At 39.4% G+C, this 17,022-nt stretch overlaps 1 long non-coding RNA gene across 1 annotated transcript; it reads left to right on the top strand.

Moving 5' to 3' along the window:
• The first annotated feature begins 6,780 nt into the window (after positions 1 to 6,780).
• LOC147757774 (uncharacterized) lies at positions 6,781 to 8,942 on the top strand. Its single transcript, XR_015321776.1, has 2 exons — positions 6,781 to 7,649; positions 7,821 to 8,942. It is a non-coding gene; the product is annotated as an uncharacterized LOC147757774 (long non-coding RNA).
• Positions 8,943 to 17,022: the final 8,080 nt, after the last annotated feature.

The raw sequence follows: 17,022 nt of genomic DNA on the forward strand, positions 1-17,022 counted from the left end.
GGGACTACAAGCGTGACCGTTTTCAGCCAGAGGCTTGGTCATAACATAATAATCAAGCTTATAAACTTCTGCGATTCGTGGTTGTACGGATCCAGTAAACTCTGCATCACCTAGTTCATCACCTACATACAAACTGGCTGGTTTTGTAGAAGTCGATCGATGATCCTTCCTATATTTTGATACGGGTGACTCAAAAGTGCCTTATCAGCAGTATCCTTAAAAAGGTAGCAGATTCATTGATTTATTTTTCAGCAACGACCATAGCTCCGGTTAAATTACACCTGGTTTCAATAATAATCCCTTACTGGTTAGCTTATTATAAGGTATTTAAATAGAATGTAAACAATCAATAGACATAAGAATACAATCTCCGAGATGACGCAAAGCTCATGATGAGCTTCCATTATATAATTGGCCAGAACTAATATATTCACAAGCGGCAGGGGCTACTTGTTGGTCGGCCTAAAATGCAACGCACTTAGCAGAAAAACGTACGTGCTTATGTGACGGCTGTGTTTTTATTCGGCTATCTGTTGATTTGTGAAATACTCCTTGAGTAAAATTTAGTTTCGGTGTTGTTACCGCTCTCTTTACGACAGAACCATTAGTCCTTTACTCGTTTGTCTGCTTTAATTTCCACGGTCTGTTCTGCACTGTCTATCTCTGCACAGCTATCGGCACGCGTAAATACATACTCTTATTTTTAGCGAAACCAATTCTATTCGCAGTTACCTTGCGCCACTCCAGCATCACAACGGATTAGCGTTTCTGTTTTTGTAACTGTAAGGCTACGTACTTGTAGTTACTAAGCTTTTAATTATCGACACTTGGCACGATCGACGTCTCAGTACTTTCAACTTAACGCGCTTGGTAAACAACTTAATAATCTAGGGAAGATTCCCGCTGTACAGTCTCCTAGATGTGTGTTTTTCTCACTCGCAGCGATCGTTTTTGGAGCGATCGTTGCCGTCCATATAGTGTCTATGCGTCGAATGCTCAGGCTGTTTCAGCGCTCTCAACAAATGTACACGCTTACCCTCATATCTGGCGGATTCTGTTCTAAAGCTTTTGAACGGAATATCGTTGCTTTGTTCGGTACACGTTGGCGGTCACAGCGGTAGACGAGACAAGAGACGCCTTGTTTCGCATTGTGCCACTTACATAGTTGTCAATATTTGAATCAATATCTTAGATCCGATTTTACATATTGGACTGTTCCGCTTGCTATGTTGTTGTGCTACAATCAACGTAGTAAAATAGCATAAACACAGTGCTTATGAGCTCTAACAGGAGGGAGGATGTACATAAATCATTATATAGCATCATAGTTAGCTTCGTCCATAGCCTTCCTTTTTCAGCCATGTTTTTTCTACTTAAAATTTTATACTCTTCGCAATGCATCCGATTAAGGTTCTGCAAGTTTAATCTTGTTTAAATGTTTTGTGTTTCACCCTCCCAAAACGAGTCTATTTTTCGGTGTATCCTTTACGGCAGCAGTGTACGAAAACTAGCGTTTTTTTTTTTTTTTTTTTTTAAATTAACTGATGCGTCAGTTACCTTTGTCACGTGCGCTGGCGATAATCGACCCGACACCGTATAAAAAATGATACCTTGCGTTTATTTCTATCACACGCGCGTATGTTCACTTAATTATATTAAGTTAGTGTTCAACTGAATATATTCACCCTCAGTTTTATTTTTTCTTAGTCTATTCATTTTTGGTTCAGCAATTAGCTAAGTGTTAGTTATATGTGTAGCGTGCCTGAAAGCCCTCGGTAGCTTCAGGAACTCCCTGCTAAATTGTTTTTACTTCAAATTAACCCCGCTAAACTTGCATTAAACTCACGGTCTACTAAATATAGAAAGAAGCCAATTCAATTAACAGCTATCTATATTAGCAGAGAGGCTATTTACCTTTCATCCTGATTAACTACTAGCTGTTCATCCGATACACATGTTAAATAAGTACGTGATTTTTTTAATTGCAACTTTCAACCCAATGGAATATGGTATATAAATTGAAATGGTTCACGCCCAACGTTTAAGAAATGCACCCAATTAAACTGCGCCACAATTACTGCGCAAATTGTCACTAAAAAAAAACTTCTTCTTTCTAAAATTTTACCCTATCTAGCTACTTGCTTCTCCGCTACATAGCAGTACGCCCAGACGTTTTCGTCAGTGTTATTCTTCAGGTTACTAGCCCAAATATGTACGAATAACATAAACATACTTACTTAATACTTGCCCTGGGAGTTTTTAGATCGAGTAGAAAATGCAATTTGGGCGTACGTCACGAAATACATGAAAAAAATACTGCCGGGGCCTCAACAAAAGTCAATGCTCTCTGCTAACATCGCGTCTTCAGGTTGGTTGTACACCCACTCCATAGTATTTGTAACGCACGAACGCGTACCCAAATTAAGTTTGCACACGGTCAACTCTCGAGCGAACGACGACAGTTGAACGTTCCGCCAATTACAATGGCCAATGGATACCTTTCAATACAGTACTGCACTGTGTTGAAATGTCTCCATCAATATATCACTTATAATTAATAATAACAACAAAGGAGAACAATGTGTATATATAAATGTGCAAGTTCATTTGACTGCATTGATATAGCAACTATGGTAATGGCAAGTCCGTGTTTAAACCCACTATGCTATCTCTTATTACGTTAAAGCATTTGTAAATTGCACTCTAGCTTCGTGTCAATAACAACGAGTCTAACTTCTGACCGATTTCTAGGAATTAAAGCAAGCGGCCGGTGTTTGTAACTTCGCCAAGTTGCCACTTGTATGGAAGAAAAGCATATGCTGCCAGAAAAAGTTCAGGAGAGCGCTTTTCGTTAAATTGCAAAGTATAGGATTACATTATTTAGAGTGCCCGACAACTTTCAGCTCCGCAGGTTCCATCGACGGAAATGCGAGCGTTTGACTTATGGGATATCCGCATAACCCTTATCTTGCTCTATGCTATAGAAGAGCAAAGCTTCAACCTTAGATTGTCTTATCTTAAGTCATAAATTTCATTGCTGAAAAATCAGTAGTCTCGTTACTATTGGTTAATCTCGATGCGTGGTTTTGACCCACTCCAACATACAAGGTTGTCTTTTTATCACATCAAATCAAATCGATACATTATAAACTGAAGAACTATATTTTTGGCTTTTTTTTCTTAATTGTGTTTCGTGCGTAGCATACATTTTCTACTTTGCTTCGAATGTGCACAGATATATAATCTGCATTGTCGACAAAGATGATACCTCAGTTAAGTCCTTCTTCATGCCTCATCCAAATTCGGGTAAACCAATAAAGTATCTACTTCTTGAAGTCCTACCACTTCAACTTCCACTGTACCTAGCTGCACATATGCAAGCCGTCTTCCTCTTCAAATTTAAACAGTCCATTACTTCAACATACATTACCGCCCATGCGGGCAATGTAATTATTCCATGTTGCTGTTGTACAACCCATGCAGTCGAGACGTCATGTACCTTCACAGTGTCTTTCCATTTTTATTCCTTTTTTTTTTTTTTTTCTATTCTATTCTACAGCCTTACAACGTTGGCCCAGAATGCGGTCGTATTCACGAAACTGAAAATACTTCATAGAATACTCCGTAACATTGTTTGATACACGCTGCAATACCTATAAGGCGACGCATATAATCTGCACTAGTCGATCATACTTTACCACCTTGTTGTTGTCTCTTCAGTAGTATATATGTCCGTACTGAACATTGCAACCGCGATAAAAGTATAGTGAACGTTAGAATTTTAAATGATTGCCTATATATGCTCCACTTTTCTCGTAAAAAATAGTACAACATCTACTTTATTATGAGAAAAATATTTGTGGGTTAACTGGACCCAGGACATGAACGTCGTCTGCCTAATACATACGTTGTACCAATTTTAAGAATCCTTTATCAACGAAGAGAAAAATAATTTTCTGTGACCTTGTATTTTTACAGATATCTTGACGTCCATCTTAAGAAGCAGAATTGTTAACTTTGTAGTAAGAGCCAACGGCGCACACTCAAGATATTCAGCTTGCTACTATCGAATTTTAAGTTCTCTTAGTCCGAGATTCCTGAACGAGCTGTCGCCCCTAAACGTCCCCATTTGCGTGTCCTTTAGTCCCACTGCAAGTACGATATGTCCTCTACAAAAAATTATCTCGTCGAGATCAGCTTATAAGGGGAGAGTGATTTAGTTCTCGCCGCTATCTTTAGTTCGCCCTTAATCCTCGTCAGTGTTTGCTATCATTCATCCTATCTCCGCCCGACTATTTCCGTAAATTTATCCATGTTATCGTCGATTCGGTAAATGTAACACCTGTAGAAGAAAAACTACTTCACCCCCCAGAGAATTAAGGCGAGGAAGGCTTACGAGCCTTTTGTAATTCCGCTAGAACCCATCGCGTTTATCCAGTCTTGTAATTCCGCTAGAACCCATCGCGTTTATCCAGTCATACACACTTCCATCTCACCAGTTATCCTTGATAACTTTCCACCCTCTCTTCCGGCTCTTAGATGAGGTCACCCAGTGATGGTTCAGGTGAAAATATTTATTTAAATTTACAAGGCCGCACTACTAAAGTTAATCAACAGTAGATTCTTTGTTTTCTGTTAACATGGCAAATCTGGCCAACGGTGTTCTTTAAGACCTCGTTAGAGGACTCCACTACATGTACACTGAGTTCTATTTAAATACAGACATTTTATCATTGGTTCGCAATTAAATGCTGCTATTTTATGAAACAAACGTTATTCTAAGTGGTTAAAAGAGGTAAACTTCAACAATACCAATATATCTACCTATCAGACCCGCAAATTGAGTCCTTGTGTAAGTCAACAAAATAGCTTATAGCAATTTAAATCATGCAAAAATAAACGCCCGGAAGTTTTTTTAGGGAAATTTCTTAATTTTAATTAATTGTATGTATGTAGTCTGAAGAAAACGGTAGCTTGATGTTAGCCTGAAAAAGACGGTAGATCGCATTTTAACGACGATAGAATTCGCTATCCTTCAGACTGCTAACAAGCAAATACGGTGGGCGAAATGCGGGATCTAAGAGGAGGGCTATTTAATGAATGCCCCATTAAAAGCTTCGAGGCATCAAATGGTCGATTAATAGGACAAAGTATGATGAAGATTTTGGATGCTTTAAAAGAAATCTTTAGAATTTGAGCATCGTCAGCATTCACTAATGTCTGTGTATATACTTCACCAATACCAGTAAATATAACATTTCGCTAAATCATGTTATCATATAGCTAATCAGAGCTGAAACTTTAATAGCGTTTTAACATGCGTATCGTACTTCTGTGATGTACATATTCAATCTATACGCATATATTCAATATTTACATTTGTATTTTTATTTATTTTAACCTAAATGCAGGACTCCTACACTCTTTTCTCGTTAGTACTCAATTAGGCTCTGATTTCTGGGCCAGCGAAGTATTCACCTTCCGTTGTGCCTTCTGGGAAGAAGTCCACTGAGGTGTTTTGCCGACATTGAGCACTTTTATACTCGAGCCGCACTTCATTAAAGCCCCTCTGGCTAAGCTGACTGTCGCGGCTGTGTTAGTGGATCGTTTTCTTGTTATTTTGCCTCACTCAATGTAAAGATAACCGTCATAACGCTGGAGCTGCTCATAAAACAGTCTAATGGGATAAGCACTTAATTCTATGCTCGTAAAAACCTAAATATTAAGGCAAAATATATTAAGCCGTTACAAGCGAATCCAACGTGTTTTGAAATTGAATAACTTTTGAACTACGCGTCATTACCACTCCTCGGTAAATGGACATCAAGCTAGGCGAAAGTGTGCGGCGTACTCGACGTGCGATTTGCGGAACCTTAGTCAACGAAAAACCCACTATAAACGAGGCATCGTTTAGTCTTTAGCGCCAGTCGCACAAGAATCAGACGAGAGAATGGCGCCGCCCTGAATAAAAATCGAGTTTGGTGGCAATGTCGAGTTGATTCAAATGTACAATGACGATAGTGCTTCCAATGGACATCAGGGGCATCTGTTACTATAAAATACTCGGCGAAGATGCAACAATGAATTTAGCCTTGGGACTTCTGGACCTTTGGCACGGCAATCGAAAACACGCAATCTAGTCGCTCAGTAGTAACGTCACACCTAATCGCTATGCTACACTTCAATCACTTCCTCGGTTCAACGAGGAAACATCCAACGTTGGCTTCAACCCACTTATAATCTCGCTCTAAGTCCACGTGATTACAGGGCTTTCTACGCCCTAAAAAGGGTAATTGGTAGATAAGCATAACCCACCATCGATTTACTTCGGAACACCATAGATCCAAAAATTACATATGGGAACGTGAACGGTAGGCAAATGGCTGTTCAGAAGCTGAGACAAATATGTAAAAAAAATATAGGAGCATTTTTCTAACATATTTAGAAAATGCTCATTATAGACCAACTAGTTTGTAAGTTATTCCATTGCAAGGTCTGCCAGATTAGCTTGTAACAGTCTTATAACTATGTTCAGTTAGGGCACATATTTTTCACATCCAAGGCACCCATGAGGATTTATAAAAGCTATTAGTATCAGGATTGATGTTATTATTTAATAAAATTCAGTGGAAAAAACCGAGTACGCTTTCGCGTTCACTATTTCGAATTTGCCGCCAGTCATTTGTGGTGCCAATCTCTCTTTAAAGCTAGATATGGCCTGCAAAATAACAATATTTTTAGTATATTTAGAGATCTGCTAGAAAATAATGACAAAAAAAACTCGTTTATTCAATTTTTTCGCTCAAGTCGAGAATTAGTGGTAAAAAAAAATTCAAGAGTGCATTTACCTCTCACATTGCGCAAGTCAATCTATCAAAGTGATTCTCTTGCAAGTGCCCTGTTCACTATTTCATTTAAGCGGCGAGAATCTATAAAGCTGTTAAGCCCTTTGGAGGCACCGCTGAGAGGTGTGGGTAGACAAAAAAAGGAATGAACAGCAGTGTTACTTCGAGTAACAGATGCATGTTCTAGCTTTGCAAGCCTCTCAGCGCATGAAATTTTGTTAAGACAAATATTACAAATCAAAGAATCGGCAATACTTTTTCTAATTGCGGCTAGTACTCAGATGTTCGGTGAAGGTACAAGAATGATCTTATTGATCGGAACAGAACACCCCTATTGTCGAAGCCTTCAAGTTAAAGCTTGTATACGCCAAGGTCAATATACTTTAATTAAGAAGTACGATATCACAACAGTAAGCCAGTGTAATCGGATTAATTCGTTTCGCATGGAGCCAAGCTACAAGTGCTCGATCAAGCGCTATGGGCACCGTACTGGACCAGGTGCCTGTGTTTCCCGAAAATAATCTCAAAGTACCTGAAATTGAAATATCAAAATCGACTCGCTACAACACAACGTTCATACGTTATGGTCTCTTGTCACCTAAAACAAAGGAAAACAAAGTTTTACGGTAAATTCCGAAGACTTTTCGATCGCTCTTTAACTTAAACGCCAGTCCAAAATTCTTTGGGAAACTGGCTTCCATGTGAAAGCAGCTGGTGCAACAACGCGTCAAAATGAGCTCAGAAAGTTGCGCAAAGCGAGCGGCGCTTTCCTGTCAAGTAGCAAGTCCCCGTCCCCTATGAAAGGCAAGTGTGGCGTGAAAAGTATGTCAAAAGTGATTACACGTCTGAACTATTTGGCGGCCTCAATCATTGAACGAGCTCTTATCGAAGCTAGACGGAAGTTTTATTAAAGGAGAAAATGGAGGACTGACGAAAACAAACCTAATTTTCTTCATTTCCCTTTATATATTGCAGGCACAAAATAGTGGAATTCTATCTCATTCTCAGCATCGATTATCTGTTTTTTTTTTTGAACGTTCATCAAGTTCTAGGCGATGACTCAATAATCTGGAACGGAGAAGGCAGGCTCATAGCACTTAATAACACTCCCAACTTTTCTTCGTTCTCAAATGCTTATTCCTTGGGTGGATAACTTGCTCTTTACTAGAAATGTAATGCAGCCAACATGAACATGTCTTCAGTGTTTTTAATGTTGATAATTATATGTTCGTTCATATTGTTTCACAACTTTTACGCCAAACCAATCCTCCAAAAAACAATGTTTTTTTTGTTAATAGAAAAGTCAAGAAGTGTTCTCAGTGGTTATCTGAAGACAAGAGGAAACGTGCTTTTTACCTGATGAAACAAAGTTCGGTGTCAATGATGTACATTGAAGTGCTCGTTATTGTCGAAATGCCTGATTGTCCTGAGAAGCGTGATACAGGAAGTGTGTGGGCGTTTGAGTCGGTGCACTCCCAGCGCCCACACACCCAGAGCCGAGCTGATGATTTGAGGAGTATTTTTCTGCACATTAACATTTGCTACAAATACAGGATTAGATTCAGCAATATTATGTTACTCAAAGCTTAGAGAATACGTTGCAAACAGTTAACTTCCAACGACTCCAGGACGGCGTCTCAACACATGTAGTTAATCTGCACGAAGTGTCGCGAAAAGTTGAAGTATAAATGCCACACAAACAGCGAACGATATCGAACTTAGTGCCTAAATAAAAATTAATTGGATTCTCGACTATATTAGGATTTTACGAGTGTAGGAGAACGGTCACAGTAGACGCTAAAAAACTATATTTATTGCAAGAACCTTATGCGCAGGAACTTCGTTTTGTGATGAATCGGCCATATGCCGACTTTATTAATACTCATCTAATATAACGTTATGATAACATGTCCATATTTTACATTGGATACCGATATGTTGCTACATGATGAGTATATTATAAATTTCGAACTAAATTACGCGCGTCATTTAATTCGAAATTCTTGGGTCATTTACGTACACTGTGGAAGTAGGCAATACCGCCACAGAAATGATAAATCAAAAACGTGCAACTTCAGATTCACGAGAATAGCATAAGATTTGTTTTCTATATAGGTAATTTTCAACGGAAACAACTACGGTAAACTACGTGCAGCACACTCTCCTCCAAATATCCCTTCAGAATATTCCATCGTGACCAGGATACCATTGAGAATGCTACGCTTTAGGGAACCCGTAGTTCGGGTAAACCAAATTAACGGCATCATGCCGCATCGTACCATCAGCAGAACGAGCAGGGCCTGCAAAAGTGACGTGTGTGCGTGACTGTGGATTATCGGCTGGTCGTGATTCTAAAATTATGAACTTGATCAGTATCTGAATGTGCCTTGTATTATATAGAAACAATATGCCCCTGTAATAATCGCCTTTCACCAAATTCCGAACAAACTGAACGCATTTCAATGGCAGGGCTTACAGCGGCGGCAGAGGTACTCAGTGGCAGTGCACTAGATAGAATCTAGGGGCTATCAGCAGAACAAACCAGACGACGTAGCGCGATACAGCTTCAATGGCAGAGCATTCATGTATACACCATCGTGGTAGATATGAACCGCAAGAAGTAATCAATGCTATAGAACGAGTCAACAACGGTTGCGATCGCATTCGTCAAATCGATAATCTCATCATGTCGCATTTACTATTCCCAAATTCAAGAGGAGCGAAGGGAACTGAACAGAAGACAAATAGCGCAGACACCTCATGTGATCATCTATCAGAGCTGTTGAAGGTCGGCCGACAAATTCGAAACGACTGTAGTAAGCGCAACTGCCTCTTTCCGCCAATCCTACAGGCGTGACACTGCGCAGAATCGAATAGCTTTTAGCCTAGATAAGAATAAGCTAGAAACGATTTAGAATCCTCGATGATCTGGACGTGCTCCAAGGAGCCACTGAACATTACAGGCGAAGAAGAGAGGCACCCAAGGTGGAGATCAAAGATGGCACGAACAACTGATGCAGAAACTTCCTGCAAGGAAACACCAAGTTCGTGCTTGTAAACTCGTAAAACGGGCACGACGAAGAAATGTATTCTATTAGAAGGAAAAATGCAGGTACTATCCTTGTTCCTCTTTTGCTAGCTGTTTTGACCAAGCTGAGTTTAGAGACTTGAAGCCTAAGTAAGAGATCCCACCAGCTACGAAGAAGAAGGTATTGAAGGCGAGAGGACGTATCAAGACGAGTAAAGCGATGGGTCCAGATGAGATCCCGCCCATAGTCACAAAGGCTCTTTTCAAGGACGTGTTTGATATGGTCGCTATAGTTGCCGCGCAGGTTCTATTTCACGGCCATTTCCAATCAAAATAGAAATGCATGCTTATCTCTACGGGCAAGGGTTTCTGTAGACTTGTATACACCAGCTAGAAACGCTAGCGAAAGGTATCGATACCATCATAGAGTAAAAGCTTAGAAACTTTGCCGACAACAATCGATAGAGTCCTCAGGAGATATGGAAAGATGAAAAAACAAACAAGAGACTTTTCCTCACAATCCATTAAGATGTTCAAAATGTTTTTAATAGCCTGCTGTGGCAAACGATGCTCGCATGCTTGAAGCAACAAAAGGTTTTCCAGCACCTAGTCTCTTTGGTTTCAGATTGCTTACATGGCACATCAGTAATCGGTGCAAAAACTATACTTTCTATAACTGCAAGAGTTCCTTAAAGATCTATTCTCTGCCTTCTTATGTGAAACCTGGCTACATATATATATATATATGTATACATACATGTACATATATATAATTTCACCTCTAAAGGGACATTGCTTATAGCTAGCACCCTAATATATATATATATATATATATATATACATATACACATATATATATATACATATACACATATATATATATACATATACACATATATATATATATATATACATATATATATATATATATAAGCAATGTCCCTTTAGAGGTGAAATTATTGCTTATACAGATGATCTCGTTGTCAGAATTAAGTCCAGATGGCAGAAGAAGTTGAAAGACGAAAAAATCGGACTCAGAAATCTTGATATGGATTATACAGATGAAAGAACACATACTATGATTGGCTTATACAAAATCAGGGGCTATTCAACTCAATCACACAATGGGGGAGCGCACCATACAAACGAGCTGTCATAAAAGTCTACTAGAGACCCTATAGAAATATTCATGGCCTACGGAAAAGGAAGAAAAGGCTTATCATGGCAGGAATGTAGTCGATTGCGTTCTTCGGGGCAATTTACGAAACATTTTGAGGCTGTCTTCACAGAAGTGGCAATCCCATAGGATCCCCAAGTGTGTTTTCTGCATTGCGAGCTTAAAAAATACGGCACACCGCACGCTAAAGTTTTGTACGGCGCTCCCCCACACTAGATAAAAGCATATGACAGAAAAAATTAGATTGTCCTTAGGAAATTGCATAAGGGGCTTGCATCCATCATCAGTGACGAGAGTGTTAGCGAGCAGGTGAGATCTCAGCAAATAAGATTGAAGGAAAAGAATGGGTCATGAATTTACGGTTGAGCATCATGGCGGCGATGCTTTGTCACGTTTAGAAGACACGGGGATCGCACCTTTCTGCAAAAAGCTCGCTCATCTGGAGTGGTGAAGAATGTAACCGGGGTTACCTCGACTTGACAAGCTGGCGGCATTAACCATTCCCTTTAATGCTGTCAAGTAAAAACCTGGGCTGATTCGGAGAGAAGCTGGTTATAATTATATGGCTCGAATCCTCTATACAAAGAGACATGCAAAGCGGGCAAATGTACGGAGCCTCGACTGTCGCCGAAAGGCAATACGTGTCCTAAAGGTACTGCCGCTTCAAGCCTACTGAACATCACCCAGTAATGGAATGACTAAGAGTTACAAACTGGCTAGCTCAGCATATTAGTTACGTGAGTTAATAAATAGCGGACCATATTGGCGGTGGAAGCTACCAACACCCTTTCTTCACAGTCATCTACAAAATTATGATTAAGTTCATTTTCGTTCTTCTGACGTTACTGTTGACTTCTTTGCACCACTATGTGTGACTACAAGGACAGTTGTCTGCTAGTGAACAAAGTTAACAACAGCAACTAAATACCAAAGTAAATAACTTCAAGCGGACGCAAGTAGCAGACAGCTAGCGCAAATGACAAAGGAAACTAGAGAAACAAAGCCTCTTCCCCAACCATTCAACGGTACAGTGACTTATATCGGCAACTCATACCGAATGACAGTACTCAAATACGAATCGATCGCGGCCCTCGACAACAATCTCGAGGCTGCTTGTCATCTGTTTACGGCAAAGCGATGGAGCTTGTTGAAAAGCCCCGACACATTTGACCGATTCGAATAAATATAATAGTTTCCGTAGGATGCGGATTTGTAAAGCAAATCATCTTCATTGACGTAACAATACTGAACACGTAAGACACCGCGTACCCCCATGCCACATCAGAGCATGGTTAGCAGCGGGGACAATAAGTAAAATCGGAGAATCCTTTAATTGCTTTGTTGCAGCTACTGGAAGAAAAAAAATAATTCACAACTACCTGGGCCAAATCTAAACATTCGTCGTCGTCAATGTCGTCGGCTCTTACTTAATTTCCGCCGTTACCGCATCACTTTCTCAACGCTGCGCATCCCTAGCCTGTATGGCGCATCAGAAAAAATGTTTATAGCCTATCAGTTTTAAGTCAGCTCTTTAGGCCTTCACCGTAGTAACATAGCTGCAGGTATCATAGGCCGACGGTAGCAGTTGCTGCGCGCTTTTTATGATTAATTTCAGAATTACACTGCGCGAGCGAAAGGGTATTTCCATTTCAGCTTAAGTTCATGACCGTCCTGCTTCCCGCACGGTTGCGAGCCTTCATCAAAGCAGCCCTGCTTGAGCTTTGACAAGATTGTCAAGTACACGGATTCATTGTAATGTATTCCTGGTGTACTGTCGAAGGGTCCTCACGTTCGTTTACGATGCTGCGAAAATTCAGCAGTTTACTGCGCGCCAATTGCATACTGCTGGCAGCAATGAAATTCGCAAGATAACATCATTCGTGCCGACAGAGACTGACCTGTACAAACACACACTATATCTGCAACAGGACACAAAAGTTATCAAGTCACGCAGCAGTACGCCGACGCGTTCGAGGGGCTCATTGTCCATTCAGCAGCCCATTGAAAAATTGAGATCCTGAATAGTACACGCTCTGTCTATTGTTGTCTATTATTTGTCAGTATTGTTAATATTTGTTATGATATCCGTATTTTATTGTTATAAGTATCGAGTGAACTTGTCCGTGTACTGGTTAGAAAAAAAACGCTATCGCTCGGAACATCCATTTTCTCTCATTTCCAAACTCACCATCTAATAATAAAAATAAAATTAAAAAAAAAAATCACCACCAAGACAAACTTCTTAACCTTCTTCAAACCAGATAATGTCAGGTCTGTTAATTATTCAGTGAGCACATAATTCGAAATGTAAATACGCTAAGGAGTGTTTCACCTTTTTCAAGAAAAATATGGATAAAAAATGGTCGACTTCATCGCTTTAGCCGCGAAACCGCTATATTCTATAGTAATCAGTGGAGGGACGTATTGAAGGGAAAAAACGAATAAAAGTCTAGTGGTGATTAACAAAGGCTAGAACGAACACGAATCAACTGGACAATTGATGAAGACGATCTCCTTTAATATGAACCGTCGTTATCTGATGTTAATGCTCAGATGGCGAGAACACTGGTTTGACCTAACGTTATTGCTGCTAGGCCCTTCTACTAAGACCCCTACCGTTTCATGTGTCCTAGTGGTGATAGATGATAACGAGAAGTTTGCATAAATTGTGCATGTATAAGCATATATTCGATCTCCATAGGTATATTTCTGGCCGTGTAGAATGGTACTAAAAAGGAGTGCAAGGGTAAAATTCTGCCAATGTCACTAATAATAGTGGTGATTCATACGCTAGTTTGCCAGAAAAAAGGGCCGCCTAAAAATCCATTGCTCAAATTGCTGGTTCGTAACAAAATCGTCTACTTGACTTTTGGATCCATCCCTTTATAGGGCGAAGTTATTGCCTATATATCGTATCGTCGCAATGGTGGACGACGGTAGCGGTAGGTTAATTTGTGTTCAAATTAATATTCTGTACTAATACTTAATGATTCGTTTCTCAGGTGTTATACAACCATATACTTTATGTAAATAAAGATGCCTATCAGCTCAATAATAACCATCATCAGCATAATTGGCCGCTATCTAGCGACATTTTTATTGCCTACAATACGCACCTGAATTAATAGATCTTGTACTTACCAAAATGTACAGGCTAGATCGGCTCTAGGAAAGATCTTTCTGCGGTTTTTTTTCGCCGGAAAGGCCGTCAGCAGAAACAAAAATGATCGACGTGTGGCTGACCTTTTTCTTGTACGTCGGTACGCATTCAAAGACGCCAGCGTGTATAACGTGCGTACTTTAGAAACCAGTTTGCCTCTTCACTAAGAATTTGCGTTTGAGAGAAAAAAAATCTACTTGAATAAAAACTAGGGTAACCGAAGTCTAAATTGTTTTTTTTTTTCTATCGTTAACAGCTATTTAACACTATATCAATACGTCTACGTAGGGTCCTAGCAGCACCGAACGTGTACAAATCCCAGGGCCACCAAAAATCGATATCACTCCACAGAGTTAATCAAATGATATCCCTCCAGTCAGTCAAACCAACTGTCGTGGGATCACAGAGCGACTGTCGAAACGCGAACGTTTTTTGTCGTAAGAATTGTAGATGACAAAGCTGGACGCATCAACGGGACCGTAGTTTCCCACTACAGACCCAAGACATGAGTAGACACCAGTTTTAGAATTAGTTAGGTATGTGAACTTCTGCGGCATGGTTGTGGTCGCCAATTGGCCAGACCACACGTCCGCCCAAAAACGATTCTGCTCTGAGCTGTAAGCGGCGGAAGTTTACCGCCTATGGTAAAAAAGAAAATTGACTGAAATTAGGAGTGACTACTCCTAATTGGGGTCTGCACGACATAATCCAGGCAAGCTATTCATCGAGGAATAATGGCCGATCGCTTTAGTAAGTTGTTTTTACTCCTCAAGAAGAGGCTTGGGATAATCGAGCCAGAAGTCTATTTTAGCGTGACAGAAAAGCCGACCATTTGGGCTCAGAAACTAAACCGAAGGCAATAAATCTGAATAATTATTCCAATCATTAGAGCTTACCCGTAGTGATTACTTAGTACTAAAATGTTAAAAATAGCTTTTTTTTTTTTCAGTGAAACAAGTATTGATTACGGAGACTTACTTTGTACTCTAATAACCAAGTTGTTATTTCACTAAAATAAACATACTGACGGAGCGGATAAATCAAAGCGTTTGTTTTCTGCCTTGGTCTGAATCGTTAGTGAAATGAACTAACAGTACGTGAAGTCACATATTATTGGAGCTTTTCTTTCGTGTCTATAAAAAGTACATATTTTTCAATATTTTGAAAAAGACTGTCAATCGTTTCGATACTGGGCTAAATTTTCTAGACATCTATGTCTGTCTGTTGGTTTGTTCTGCTAAAATAAGCTGCGTGAAGTGTTCTTTGTGAGCTGAAAATATTTTACATTGACGGCAAAAAACAATTCCTTATTAATTTTAAGCAGGTTTTGTCGCTTTTCGGCGAGTTACCTTACATTGGAAAAACTACACAACATAAAAATTGTCTCATAAAAATGTTATTTTTTGAAATAACTACTTATCTGTAGTGGAAAAAAACACTGAGCAATTGGCAGACGGATTTTTTGCAATTGAAAGATGAAGTAAAACAACAGCAGATCGTTGGAAGTGCTGTAAGAACGATATAACTAGAGAGTTGAGTCCTTATTAAAGGGTTAACGGAGTAATAAAACCTGAGTGACTTTCACGTAAGTTAGGGTTAGGTAAGTTCTCAAACGACCTGTATAGTAATGCTCAGATTGTTATAGAACAACGGAACAGTTGTGATAACAGAACGTGCTATTGACAATTGAGTAATAATATTTTCAAGTCATTTCAACAGCAGAACGGAATCAGCATGGCATGGTAATAAGTTAGTGACGCAACTATAATGCAGTATCGGTTAAGCATAATACAACTATCTAGTAAAATAAGATTTTACGGTAATTGCGCCAAAGCAGTCAGGGGCTCGCTAGGACAAAATACTATATTCAGCAAAAAAGGGAAATAGGATCACTGTAAGCGAACTATTAAGGGACAATTAACACAGTCGTGTATGAGGTAAAAGCTGTCGCTGCACAATCGACTTTTATTAGGTTGGACGTATCAAAACCAGCTGACTAAGTTACCATGGCAAGGCAATAGGAATTTTTCGATTCGGATAATCCGCATAACATAACACGAATAACAGGACAAGTGGATCACAATAACTGTTATAAGTTATAGTTTACACTAGGTTTGGTGTGACACCAAAGAATCAGTTAATATAATAATGGAAACATGAGTGCGAGACAAGTGTCTAGGGCCAGCTGGTCTGTCCTAATGTTCATCATAAGCATTCAAGGAGTTAGTTAAAAAAAAGATATGGCCATATGCCATACTTCATATAGAAATGGCTAATTCGAATAGAAACCACATTGACTTTGGTTGTCTCTGTGCAGAAGTGCCTAAATCAACTACAACCGCTGCCGATATTTACCCAATCCGGCAAAAAAGCGCAACTAATAATTTCACTGGCCTACTAATGGGGTTGTCTCTAAGCGGATAAATTTATCCTCCATATAAACAAATTTATTTAGCTTTATTTAAAGAAGATGCAAGTTATTTTGCACAAAATTATTTCATATAATTCCCGCAAGTGAATAAATAAAGCACAAAATTATTACATATAATATAAGTTAGGGTTTCGTTACACTCACCTATTACAGCGCTCAGTACCTTCAGCTATATTTCGCTACCATTATTTTCTCATATATATATGCTAGAGGCTTGAATCGCAGATCTCAGACTTCTTAGTCACGCCAGGCCTAAACACACTTCGTTTTGTACTGGAAAGAGGCGATACTTAACGCCAGTAGCCAAACATAAATTTTGAAGCCTTTAGGCTCCTTCAATCAAAAACTTAGCAGTCCCAACTATTGTATCCATTAATAAGG

The sequence above is a fragment of the Varroa destructor genome, unplaced genomic scaffold, assembly GCF_002443255.2.
Source record: "Varroa destructor unplaced genomic scaffold, Vdes_3.0 BEIS01000002.1, whole genome shotgun sequence".
Lineage (NCBI taxonomy): Eukaryota > Metazoa > Arthropoda > Arachnida > Mesostigmata > Varroidae > Varroa > Varroa destructor.